The sequence below is a fragment of the Lactuca serriola genome, chromosome 3 (genome assembly GCF_051521515.1).
Source record: "Lactuca serriola cultivar US96UC23 chromosome 3, Lser_US96UC23_V15, whole genome shotgun sequence".
NCBI lineage: Eukaryota > Viridiplantae > Streptophyta > Magnoliopsida > Asterales > Asteraceae > Lactuca > Lactuca serriola.
In genome coordinates, this window is record NC_136410.1 from 232,481,316 (window position 1) to 232,494,698 (window position 13,383).

The following is a 13,383-nucleotide window of genomic DNA, read 5'->3' on the forward strand; positions in this document are numbered from 1 at the left end:
TAAACGCACCAGTAACTTGGTGTTATAAAACATATTGTTGTGTGTGATTCGATAAGTGAGTGCAAGCAAGAATTGAATCAAAGTTTATCCGTTCCTTTTATCCAAAGTAGGATAAAAGCGATATCTTTGGGCCCCTCGATGATTTAGTGATGGCACCTAAGCGCTTGGCCAAGCCGAGACTAAATTGATGGTTCAATTGTAGTCTGTTGTCAGTCGTCATAAATCGGAAGTCGGGAAATAGTATAGAGGGAATGATTAAGTTCATGTCTCATATCTATATGATATCTAGAATGGAGGAATATATGATCCCTTATCTAAAGGACACGCGTATTTGATAAGATCAGAGTTGACAGCGGCTTTGGAAAGCTACGATTGCAGATCAGGATCTGAAGTCATACGCAGCATAGTTATTAGACTTATCCAAGAGGGAGACTGTTGGATTAGTGTCTAAGTCCATAACTATTTTGGTATGTACTTGACCCGATGGTGCATGGTCCTTTTGGGTTGCCTTCACCAAAGCAACTTGATAGGATGAATTATGGAGAGAGAAGATTAATTATGATTTATTAATATACTATGAGAATAATATATTGAAGGAGAAATCATATTGTTTAATTAATATTAGCCAAGAATTAATTGATAATTAATTTTGTGGCTAAAAGACATTAATTAAACTTAAGGGACTAGAACTGTCAATTGTATGATAGTTGAATATTGGGCTAATGGACTCCATATTAGAGGGGTGGACGAATTCTATGGGGAAACCCATTAGAAATCGTCCTAGGCCTCTAAGGAGGGAGTCCATGGGTTGCTTAGGGCCTAAGCATCCAAATTAGGGTTTCCTTGTTAGATAACCCTAATAGCCTCACTATTTAAAGTACCCTTAAGCCCCAAAAACGTGGCTAAGAGTTCCTCTAGGGTTTTGGACGTTCTTGGGCAGCCTCCTCTCTCCTTATTCTTCATCCTCTTGCTCTTGGTGTTTGTGAGCCATTAGAGGAGTGACAATTGTGACTCTAAGCTTTCTAAAGTCAATGTAAGGAGGAATTGAAATTGTTATTGCTACATAACAATCAAAGGTAATTCTCTAAACCCTAATTTCAGTTTATAATATGTTAGATCTAAGATTGTAAGTGTTGGATACATTGCATGTACAATAGAGAAACCTAGATCCAAGCATTAAGGTTTGTATGAGCACATAGGATTGTTCTTATGTCTAAAACCCATCACCTTGTTCATGTGATATGTCATGCGGAATTGATCATAACACGATGGTAAGGAGTGAAAAATGATGTCTATTTCTAACTCCTCGGGGAAGTTCACATTCAGCTTCAGCAAAACGGTCCACATACCTTTGCATTTTATGCATGTGGCCCGTGATGGGTTCACCATCCTTCATTCGGGTTGTTATCATGGTGGAGATTATTTCATATCGCTCTTGACGAGCACTTTGATGGTAGTAGTCCACCAAGTCCTGGTCACAAAAGGATAATAGTCCTCATAGGACTTTTGGAGCTCGGCTGTCATGGTGGCCAACAAGATGCATGCCACTTTTGTAGCATCTCTTTCATGTACCTCATATTCAGCAAGCTCTTCAGGAGTAGCAGTTGGCTCGGGTACCTATAGCTCCTTATCGAGAACATATTATTTGTTCTCATACCGAGTGACCATCCTGATGTTTCTGATCCAATCAATAAAGTTGGATCCATCAAAGATGACTCTCCCACAAAGATTCATGAGAGAGAAGGAGCTAGTAGGATTAGAGCTAGAAGCATTGTTATTGGAATACATATGAAAAGAAGAGTGAATAGATTAGATTAGTTTTAGAGATAGTCCTTAATAAAACACCCAAATGTAGTATTAAGGCTAGTGTAACACCCCAAAATACGGCCAAAAAAATTCCTTTTTTTTAAAACATATACTTTGCAAAACATTAGAAATAAAACATTCACCGATCATATCCTTTCATAAAAGATGTCGCGTGTCTGGAAACCATTTTATAAAACATAATAATGTCAGAGTACAAATCCCCAGAAAGATCTCATAGTGCGGAATACAAAGCATATATGTAATGTGCCGCTACCGCGCCAGCTCCTTCCCCTTCGAAGAAGAGGTAGCTGAAACCAAAACTATAAACTGCAAGCACGAAGCTTAGTGAGTTCCCCCATCGTACCACATACCATAAAATCATATAACATACATACTGCCAAGCAATTCTAGGGTGCCCGACCTACCCGGTACGACCATTCTGGGGTGCCGACCTACCCGTGTCAAGCCATTCTGGGGTGCTGACTACCCATCGGTCCTAACAACCGAACCTCGGGGACTAGTCCCCTCCTACTACCTCTATCTCATATAACATACAAGCCAACATGCAAACATATCATCACATACTGTCAGACGTATCTGGGGTGTCTGACTACCCTTCAGTCCTAACAACCGAACTCTACGCATACAACATATCATGCTATCATATAACATATCAGGTAGTAGCAAACCTAGATGATATAACAAAGACAATCATCTAACATACAACTCCTACTGGTGGGTCGGCATTGTGGCCGTAGACCCACCGCTACTGGAAGGTAACTCACCTCAAAGTAGATGTTGATTTGAGCGGGAACTGACTGTCTACTGCTGCTGCTGCTGTTCCGGAAGTCCTCCGGCTATAATTCCCACAAACGTTCAGTTAAAAACTGCTAGCTGAACCTAGGGTAAAATGACCATTTTACCCTTGACCAGGTCAAAGTCCAAGTTAAATTCAACTTCCAGTTGACCCGACTCACCGAGTTGGCTTGCCAACTCGTCGAGTCCCTATCCAGTCGATTGTCCTCACTCCCGTCCCTACTCGTCGAGTTAGGCATAGACTCGACGGGTTCTCTTTCTAAACTAATATCCAAAGGTCCTTCATCCTACTCGCCGAGTTGCATGAACAACTCGTTGAGTTCATCTTCATCCGAAGAACACCCCATGCTGAGACTCGCCGAGTTGTATGAACAACTCGCCGAGTCTGTTCTTGATGTAAGAAGATGGCCTTGGACTCGCCGAGTCAGGGTATCGACTCGTTGAGCCCCTCCATGGGTGAGTCTGGCTTCCGACTCACTGAGTCCCCCCTATGACTCACGACTCCACTCAGCAAACATGAAAAGGGGGAAAACTCAAGGACTCATCGAGTCATTCGCATGCAATTACTACATACTCGATTTTGCTTGAATCGAACTCATGCCACACATAGATCTGGGCTCTTAGGGTTGATTTTACACATAAAGTTTCCAACTTTACGTGCATGCATGCTCATACAAGCGATTTAAGGGCTTTTATGGGGTTAGAAGTGTAGATCTAGGCTTGTTCAAGAAAATGGCCCATAAAGGTTGTAGATCTGAGCCTCTAGAGCTCAGATGTGGGTAGATCTGAAGGCTACACGAACCAAGGAGTCCTCTAAACCACAACCAAGCCAATAAATGGTTCCAAAAAGCCTTAAAGATGCTCTAATGAAGGTTCTACCATAGAAACAGAAGAAGGGGGGTCGAGTTTTACCTTACTATTCTCTGAAATGGGCTCACAACTTCTGTCCTCCTCCTTCTCCTTGATCTTTCCTCCTTCTCTTCTTCAAAACTTCAAGAAAATACACACAAACACTCAAATCACAAAGCGGAAGGTTAGGTTTTGGCTAAGGTTGCTCTGGAAGTGAAGGGGGCGAGCTTGGGGGCACATAAGGTGGTTTAAATAGGGTGCAAACCCTTGAAATTAGGGTTTCATCCAGACAGCGGGGACTCGCCGAGTCCAGAATATGGACTTGCCGAGTCACCAACTTAAACGTGCTCAATATCCCGGCTCTACTCGGCGAGTCGGGCCTACAACTCGCCGAGTCCAAGGCTAAAAATGTAAATTACTTAGATAGGTCATACGTACCAGGAACCAGGTGCTACAGCTAGGACCCAACACAATATTTTATAACTTAGAAGAGGGATGTCGTAATCTAAGCTATAAGATATTTGAAGGTAGGTGAATGACGATTCACCAATTTCCACCATAAAAAACGAAAATTTTAATTAGGTTTTAATTGGTTTAGAAACTCCTAGATTCTTTGAGATTCATTGAACTTTCTTCAATGGCATGTTTCAATCTTGAGTGTGCCCTTCAAGTTTTGTGACTGGGATGCCGAGGATCACAAAACAAGGTGTGTAGCAACCATGCAAATTACTTGGTACCCTTAATGTATTACCCCTCAATCTGTAACATCCAGAATTTCAGGTATTATATTTATTCGTTGAATTTCAAGTTTTGTGGGAGAACTCGGCGAGTTGATGCGTAGACTCGCCGAGTAGAGACGCGAATCATTATCCGGGTGGATGGCTGGACTCGGTGAGTCCACGCTGTTTAATGAAACCCTAATTCCTTGGGTTTGGGGCCTATTTAAGGGGCCTTGTGGCCGTCATTTGTGGCTACCAGACCCCAAAGAGAAACCCTAAGTGAGCTAGAGCATTTGTGAGAGGAAAGGAGTCATTTCTTGATCATTGTTAGTATTTTTGCAAATAGAAGAGGACCAAGACAAGAGGAGGCTGAAGAGGGTGTGATTCCAGGGCTCAGAGACTTCATTTTGAGGTATTCATTCGACTCTTCTTCAGTTTATGGTGTAATTCTTAGAGTTAGGGCTTTTTAGTCCCTTTAGAGGATGGTTATATGGAGTAATTGGTCCCCTCTCGTGTTGGTGTTGTAGATCTGGACCCAAAGAGGTCCAGAGACCCTTTTCCCTTTAGCTTTATGAGTGTTAATGGGGGTTATGAGCCTAGGATGTCATTTTAGAGGTCATATCTTCAAATAAGGCCTTTGAGCCTTTGCATAAGCACCAAGATGTTAACTTTACGTGATTATAATGCTTTGGGAAACTGGATCTACGGTTTAGAGGAGCGGATCTGACCTCAGAAGGTCAGTTCAGCTTGAGCATGGCATGAACTCGCCGAGTCCAATAGCCGACTCGACGAGTAGGACGAGGGTTTTCCCGATAATCACACAGTTGGTGACTCACTGAGTTGGGGAAGTGACTCGGTGAGTCAGAGGGAATCTAGAGGACAGAGTGCACGATGGTACTCGCCGAGTCAGGAGCCGTACTTGGCGAGTTGGGTCGGGACATTTCACAGATTGTGATCAGTGATGATTTTCAGAGTTGAGGATTGACTCAGTAAGTCGAATGAGGACTAGGAGAGTGAAGAAAACGTGTAGACTCGCCGAGTCACAGTTGTGCACTCGGCGAGTTTGGTCAAGGTAGACTGTTGACTTTTAGGGTTAGTCAATGTTTGGACCTTAGAGTCATCGGAAGGGTAGGATAGTCTTTTACCCTTCCTAGAGGATGTATAGAGAGAGAGAGAGAGAGAGATTAGCCTAGCCCTGAGGGTTGTATTAATTAGAGTATTTATTTCAAGTGATTAGGCAGGGGCTAGACCAGAGTTTTCCGAGTCAGAGATTTACTGAGATATCCGAGGTGAGTCTTCTCACTATACTTTACCTTGAGTAGGTAATCATAGTTATGTGATACAGTGTTTGTATGCTATATATATATATATATATATATATATATATATATATATATATATATATGTGTGTGTGTGTGTGTTATGTGTTGCACTGCATTATTCTATGTGATTTATGATGTACATGTTTACAGAGTTAGAACCTGAAGGTTCACAGAGATAGAACCTGAGGGTTCACAGAGTTTAGGTGCACGGACCCACAGAGTTATAGCCTCGAGTGGCTAATATGTGTTATATATGATATTTTGGGGAACTCACTAAGCTTTGTGCTTACAGTGTTTCGTGTTATGTGTTTCAGGTACTAGTGAGGATCGCGGGAAGGCGCCGACTTGATCAGTACACACACGGGATTTTTATGTTATGAGATCTTGGGATTGATATATGTTATGAATTGAGTTTTAAACAATGATGTTTTTATGAATAATGAATGAATTATGTTTTTATAAAATGGTAAAAATTGTTTTGAAATTTCCGATGTTACACAATCGTTGTGCCGGTTAACTACACACGCTCCATCAATACTATGATAAACATTAAGTCACCCTTTACCTACCTTGTTAAATTCAAGTTAGTGTGCCGGTTAACCACACACGCTCCATTAACGACTTAAACAAAGTGTAAAGTGTAATTTCATGGATTAGCACCTTATTCATATTTTCCTAAAATAACTAAGATTGGGAATTCAATAAAGTTTAGTTACTTTAGTATTATCATTATACTTTTAATGAGAATTTATAAGTCTTTGTCCTACCCGTTCGGCTAACGACCCTCCACCAATCAAGGAAGCGGTAGGTGAGAGTGGACACCCATTAATTTGCCATTTTATAGGCAACAACCTTATACCCCCCTTATAGACCGGCTTCGTGAATGAGGCGTACTAGTTGTAAGACGACTTGATCTTATATATATATATATATATATATATATATATATATATTAACTTATAATATTATAAAGTATAAGGGTTGAATTTTAACTTTTAAAATTCTAAGGGTTGGAACTAAACTTTTAATCATGACTTTACTTGTTCCAAAACTTGAGGGCAAGTTTTGTAAACTTTCAAAACTTTTCATTTCTTATAACTTATGAATTTAATTGAGTATTAAAATGAAGACTTTTCATTTTTCTAACTCTTGTGTTCTTTTAATGGTTTTAATTCAGTGTGACTCTTGGTTTTCCATAACTTGAGGACAAGTTATGGACTCCATTAAAACACATTATGATCAACAATTAAACTACCAAGTAGGTTACAAACAATTCCTATGATCATCTAATCTTCATAAGTTCAAGAACATGAATATGAACATTTCAAGAATCATAAATTACTCATAAAACTTGTAATTTTTTATTATAGCCATTGTAAATGGATTAGCATAAACATTACACCATCTAAAACAAGTTTTATAACACCAAAACAGTTTAGGGTAATGTTTCTAGTCCATTTCCATCAGCAAAAGTTGAAAATATGCATTCTGAGGCTCAACCTCGTCGAGTGCACGAACCTACTCGGCAAGTAGGATGAAGTAACACATGAACTCGGCGAGTCCCCCCATGGACTCGGCGAGTTCAGAAGGTAGACAACAAAAATTCAACTTTTTCCACTATTTAGCATCAAGTATCAAACAAACAAGCCTAGGCTCTGATACCACTGATGGGTTTTGAGCATTCTAACACTCCTATGGTGTACATGCAACCCTAGAAACCTTGGATCTATGTTTGACTAAGATACATGCAAATAATTATTTTTCCAAGGTTCTTATCCTATCTAGCATGGCATGGGGAACTTGAATCAAAGAAAGCTAGTAGAATTACTTACCTTGTAGTTGTAGTTGATTGCTTGGAGTTTTAGAGCTTAGCACCAATAGTGTGGATGCCTCAAATGGAAATCACAAATCACCACAAACTTTGGAACCTTGAGAGAATAGTCATAACTATCTTGAAATCGGCCCTCTTACTTTACTGACCACAACTAGTCTGGTTTCAAGAACCAAAGCCTCCTTTTTATAGTGTGGTGGATTAGGGTTACATCCATGTAAAACCTAATACCCATGTCTCTTCATATCCATGAGATCCATGGGTTAAAGCTCCATGGACTATCCATGGACTTTCCAAGCAAGCCTAGTCCATTCCAAATAAGCATTAACCCACACTATATAAATATAAGAGCCCATATTTAATTAGTAATACTTTTGATCTCTAAATTAATCCTAGATTAATTATAGATCAATACTAATTAAATAATATGATTTTATATTAATATATTAGAACTTATAATATATTAATAAATCATAGCTTATACTATTCTCAAAAGATTATCCATAAATTGTTTGGGTGAAGTGCAACCCAAATGGACCATGCAGGGTCGGGTCAAGTACATATCAAATATAGTTATGGATTTAGACACTATATCCAACATCTTGTTTGATAAGCTCTCTTCCTGAGACCTTGTTTACCTTTTTATAATATTTTTGTTTATTTCATTATGCTGTAAGCTGCTATTAAGTTCAAACTCTTTAAAAATATTTAAAACCATTCTACCAGAATGGTTTATTCTATAAGAATATTATTTATGTATTCTGATAGAATTGTGGTTAATTAGTTATATGTTTAATGTGAATCTGTTACAAGTGTATCACTATAAAATATTTGGCAACGAATTTGTGATAGGAATGGCTTGAAGACCTGATGGGAACGACTCCTTGTATAAAATCATTCTCATGCAATACAATTCTGACAGAATGTTAATCTCACAAAATGTCAATCTCATAGAATGCTAGCATATTTTGAAGTGTCTTAGAGGTTAAACATACACAAGACATCTAGAAACGAAACAAGAAAATGAATGAGGATTCTTTCAAGAATGCCGATATTTTTTTGCAAGATATTTCAAGAATGAACGTAGTTTATGTTCATAGTTGTATTATTTAAGAATGAATGTAATTACTTATTTTAAACTATTAAAATTCGTCTTATATAAAAGTTATATTCATTAAAAATTATTGGTCCTGATAATATGTGTTTATAATATTATGTTCATATTTGTATACCATTCATACAGAATTACAGAATATCATTCTAACAAAATAACATTCTGATAGAATAAAATCAATTTATGTTTACAAATTACGTTGGAAATTGAATTACTTTGAAAAAAATCAGATTTTTTAAACCAAAATCATTAATTATCCCATAAATCTTGATTTTTCCTTTTTTAATTTTGTCTCAATTGACTAAAATGCCCTTATACTGAAATTTGTGTGATTATATAGTACATGTTACCCTATTGTACTATCATAGACCCTCAGATCATGACCCTTGATTTTATTCCATCTGATGGTCCAGATCTATGCATTCTGACATACAATAGTTAGTAGAAACAAAATAATATATATATATATATATATATATATATATATATATATATACACTTAGGTTTAGGTTTATTTGAGACCGTGCTAATTTTGTGAGACCGTGAGACCAAATCTAAAAATAATTTTAAAATGCAAAATAAAAGGAAAAATCCAAAAAGAAAAATTAATTATTATTTTTGGAACTTTAATTACCTAAAAATAAATTACCGTTTTTTTAAATATGTAAAATATTCTAATAGAATATTACACTGTAAATATTCTAATGTGATTTTTAGAATGTTAGAATATTCTACTAGATTTGTCAGATATGTAGAATATTCTAATATTCTACTAGAATATATAAAAAAAATTGTTTTTTTGTTTTTTTTTTATTTTTTTGGTATTTATTATTATTTTTTTTTTTTAAATATAAATTCTGAAAATAATATTTTAAAAAAAAATTCGAAAATTTTCAATTATTTTGCATTTTAAAAATGTTTTTTTATCTATCAAATGAATGGTTAGGATTGCGTCACACACACACACACACACACACACACACACACACACACACACACATATATATATATATATATATATATATATCATACATACTTATAAAGCTAGCATTTTTTCTTGAATCTCATGCATTTGAAACACCCTTTTTTAACTTTCTCAAACCACATTCATTTGAAACCCCCTTTTTTAACTAATGCAACTCAAAAGTTTTCATAATTATGATTTAACACTCAAAAGTTTTATAACTTATATTATGTTTAATTAGTACTTAGTGAAAAGTTTACTATAAAAAGACCAATATTTTGTGTCTTTTGTGTTATATAAAATCTTACGTGTAGGAAGGATTTGAAGATATTGTGATTCAAAAGTTTTCATATAGTTGAAGCATGCATGATCCAAATATGATGATTTGAAGAAATGGGTTATGTCGTATCGATGGTAATTGTAATATAATTTTTTCTTTCAACCAAAACAAATGAAGTTTTTCCATTCTTTCTTTATATTCAGTTTCTCATTTAATCTTTATATGTGATTTGTGTGTATTACTCAATCTTGAATGTGACTTTCAAAACATCAATGTTTTGCTTGGAATATCTTTCTGATTCTTCTTTTTCAAGAAAAACATTTTGATTGAAGGTTAGTGAAGAATTGTCATCAAGTTTCTATGGTTGAATGGTGTTAAATGAAAAAAGAAGATTCATAAAATGGATATAGGTTTTTTTGTTTGAGTAAAGTTGACGAATGTTAGTTTTTTCTTTTGATTTAAATGTATTTTTATGTAACATCTTTATTTATATATTCAACCACCCAATGCTCTTATTTATTTGATTGTAGTTTTTCTATTTTGATTATGTTTATTTTCTATTGTTTTTTGTTGGATTATCCTACACACCATATTTAAAAGACAATATTTAAAAGATAACATAATTTTGAATATTGATATGTAATTATAATAGACTTATCATGATATGTTCTTCATGTGAAAGTAATTTATCCATATTACTACGACAAGAATTACATATAACATTTACGAAAATATATATATTATATTTGATTTGTTTAACATGTATATGCACCTATGTATGTTATAAATTTATAATTAAATATCTTTATGATTAATAATTGAAGGGATTAAAATGATGCATCAAAACCAATTATTTAGACGAATAATAATAATAATAATAATAATAATAATAATAATAATAATAATAATAATAATACATTTTCGAGTACCACATTCATTTGAAACCCACACTACAACTCAAGAGTTTTCTAATTTATGTATATTTATTAGTTACAACTCAAGAATTTTTAACTTATGATTATTAATTAGTAATCACTAATAACTTTTTATTTTCCTTTCCTTTATAAGGTTGTAAAGTTTTGCTCATTAAAAACATTAATGTATTTGAAGAGATTTGTGATTTAAATATGAAGAGTTAATATAAATGTTATAATAGATGTTTTAGTGTTTTTATGTTATTAAAAGTTATAGTGTTTATTTTTCATATTTTTTATTATTCGTTGTATATATAGTTTTTTTAATACAAATGTTATAATAGATGTTTTTCTATTTTTATATTACTAAAAGTTGCAGTTCATATTTTTGTTCATACGTTTTGTTACCCGTTATATTATCATTCATTTGATATATAATTTACACAATTTTAAACGGTTTATAAAATTATCAAATAATTGTATATATCACAATGACTTAAAAATTAAACTATAATGTTTAATAAAACTAATATGTTAACTATATGTTTGCTTTACTACTAACATTTTGTTTCAAAGTAGAAATATTAAATAATAATTTGGTAAAAGTTATTATTTTAAGTATATAATTCTATTCTCGCGCAACGCGCGGGGATTCGCCTAGTGTGTGTGTGTGTGTGTGTATATATATATATATATATATATATATATATATATATTCATGACCCTCGTGAGCCACATCTTCATGTATTAAACACACATTATGAGATATCTATGAGGAACCATTGACCACGACATCCAACATCATGCCTCCTCCTCACGTGATCTTATTGCGTACTTTGGTGCGAATTATAAGGTGGGGGATGTCCTGCTACTCGATGATCCACATATGGTTACTACGTATTTCTAAGCAGTAACATCATCTCTTACTTCACTAAACACCAGGTGACTATTTCTCGCTCTGGTACGGAAGCAGAATACGAATGAATTGCTAAATATGGTTGCATAATCATCGTGGCTTCATAAGTTACTCACAGAGCTTCGCTTCATTCTTATTAAAGCTATAATTGTCTACTATGACAATGTGAACGTGTCTACATGTCCACAAACCCATTCAACATCAACACACAAAGAACATTGAGATTGATATTCATTTTGTCCGTGACAAAGTTACTATTAGATATATTCGTGTTTTATGTGTTCCGATTACATTTTAGTATGCCGACATCTTTACCAAAGGCCTTCCCTCCTGACTATTTCTTGACTTCAAGTCCTGAACGTTCATCCTGTGCCTACCTTTATGACTTCACTAGGATATTAGTATATATGTATTTTATGTATTATGTTGTAAGCCCATTATTATGGCCCATGGCCTGTCTACACATTATATATCCCTTTATATTTAGTGTGAATACCTAAATAAGTTTTGGGAAAATGACTTAGGAGGGTAACTACCTCTTATCCATATTCACATATTGGCAACTTCTTCTTTTTTGTACATAATAAAGCAACTAGCTTGTTTTAACAGTTTAAATTATACCAATATTACCGGCTAATACCTGTTTTAACCGGTAACTCAAAGGGAAAATGACTTAGGAAGGTAACTACCTCTTATTCGTGTTTGCATATTGGCAACTTCTTATTTTTTGTACATAAGAAAGCAACTAACTTGTTTTAACTGTGTAACATCCCAAAAATCATGACCAAAAATTTCGTTTTTAATTTAATATTAAAACCATAATTGTCAAACCATTAATTTAATACTCCAGCATTGGGCCCCGCCCGGCATAAGGCCCCGCGTGGCATCGAGCCCCGCTCGGTATACAGATTTGTCTCTCTTAGGCCCCACCTGTCTCCGGGCCCCGCCCGCTAAACACATACAATCATATAACATGCTAACACATAAATAAACATACTCTACTGTATCCTTGTCCTAAGAAACATACTCTGCTAATAATGAGATACGGAACATCGTCCGTACTCAGCTAGTGATAAGATACGGGACCTCGCTCACACTCACCTCCCTACCAAGCACATACAAGTATCACACAGACAACAAGTATAATCTAACATGCAAACATTCCTCGGGCACCCGCCCGACATTGGATCTTGGTATGGAATAACATACTAGCATACAAAGCCTAGGGCTAACTCCCAGGTCTTCCTACTCATAGACTACATGGGCTGGCATTGTGGCCTTAGACACATTCACATAGTGAGGAGACTTACCTTGCACTGCTGAAGCCTTGGCTGGAACTAGCTGAGTACGGACGAAGTTCCGTATCTCATTATTAGCATAGTATGTTTCTTAGGACAGGGATACAGTAGAGTATGTTTCTTTATGTGTGGCCTAAGAGAGACAGATATGTATACCGAGCGGGGCTCGACGCCAGGCGGGGCCTGATGCCGGGCGTGGCCCGATGTCGGAGTATTAAATTAATGGTTTGACAATTATGGTTTTAGTATTAAATTAAAAACGAAATTTTTAGTCATGATTTTTAGGATGTTACACAGTTAAAAAAAGTTAGTTGCTTTCTTATGTACAAAAAATAAGAAGTTGCCAATATGTAAACACGGATAAGAGGTAGTTACCTTCCTAAGTTATTTTCCCTTTGAGTTACCGGTTAAAACAGGTATTAACCACTAATATTGGTGTAATTTAAACAGTTAAAACAAGTTAGTTGCTTTATTATGTACAAAAAAGAAGAAGTTGCCAATATGTAAACACGGATAAAAGGTAGTTACCATCCTAAGTCATTTTCCCATAAGTT